General features: G+C 41.0%; 1 non-coding gene across 1 annotated transcript; it reads right to left on the bottom strand.

The window, feature by feature from the left end:
* Window positions 1-681: 681 nt before the first annotated feature.
* Window positions 682-754, bottom strand: trnak-uuu (transfer RNA lysine (anticodon UUU)). The gene has a single exon. It is a non-coding gene; the product is annotated as a tRNA-Lys (tRNA).
* Window positions 755-1266: the final 512 nt, after the last annotated feature.

Below are 1266 nucleotides of genomic sequence, written 5' to 3'. Positions count from 1 at the left end.
CACATTCACCACTGACTAAACTGACTACCACTTCAACCTTTGCACCGTCTTTGTCCTGGTTGTTTCATGGGGTCATGACAAAGCATCTAGGGTCGATCTTAGCTTGTGTGAGTAAATAGGTTTCCAAAAACATTGTTTTATTGAGATAAAGACCAAATTGTTAGTATTTCTGAAATTTCCGAACGAACCATTGCAACAGCTTTCATAGCCTCGTTGGTGCAGTAGGCAGTGCGGCAGTCTCATAATCTGAAGGTGTGAGTTCAACCCGCACACGGGCAGGTGTTTTAAAAACATAAACACAACTGATGCTGAAAATACAGTGACATTCAAGTGGGTTTGAACACTAGCACATGAATGGATTTGTCATTCTTTGGTTATTTCTGAGATTGATACAATGAAAGGAATTATTTAAGAGTGGTAGCAAACCAATGAAAAGTGTTATAGAACATATGTGGTATGTCCTTGGACTACTATCCAAGCAAAGATTGGGTGCTAGCAAGATGGATGTAGGTTGCCCATGTTCATTTAGACTTACCAGCAACATTGTTTTGATACAAACCTGCTTGAAAAACAGCCACAATTATTTTAAAGACTTATGCATGGAACACAAATGATATGACAGTGTCTGAAGTGTTCAGGCAAGTCAAATGGACAACTCATCTAGCAGAATGTGCAACTCTACACCTGAACAGGGACTTGAACCCTGGACCCTCAGATTAAAAGTCTGATGCTCTACCGACTGAGCTACCCAGGCTTCTAAAGCAAATGGCTGTGGAAAAAAACAATCTCCTGAAACTACAAATTGAAGTGCAAGGTAAATGAAGACCATTAAGCTGTTGCCATGATCACAGTCTTCTAGACAGCAGGAGGTAGACCATAATTTGCACATTGCCTGAGAACACCAAATGTTATTGCACAAACTGGTTGAAAATTGGCTAACTTGGCCAAAACGGTTAAAATGCTCAATGTCAAACTCATCAAGGCCACTAGCAGATTGTGAACATCCTGCAAACCTGCATGACAGATGACGATAGCGAGCACTTCATACATATCCCAGAATCAAGCTGTGCCTTACCAGGGACTTGAGCTGTGGTTTTCTTTTCACTGGAAACGTTGATAGCCTAATGCAATTTTAGGGCTCTAGACAAATAAACTATACTGCTGGTGGGTACAATAAAACAACTCTCCCTCTTGATCAGCTTCTCTTAATGGGAAAAATCCACCAGATCACTTGCCATCCAAGCAGGGAGATCAGCACAGAGATTT

This window comes from Etheostoma spectabile, unplaced genomic scaffold, assembly GCF_008692095.1.
Source record: "Etheostoma spectabile isolate EspeVRDwgs_2016 unplaced genomic scaffold, UIUC_Espe_1.0 scaffold00000662, whole genome shotgun sequence".
Taxonomy (NCBI): domain Eukaryota; kingdom Metazoa; phylum Chordata; class Actinopteri; order Perciformes; family Percidae; genus Etheostoma; species Etheostoma spectabile.
The sequence above is the reverse complement of the archived record's forward strand: the minus strand, read 5'-3'. Positions and strand labels throughout refer to the sequence as shown.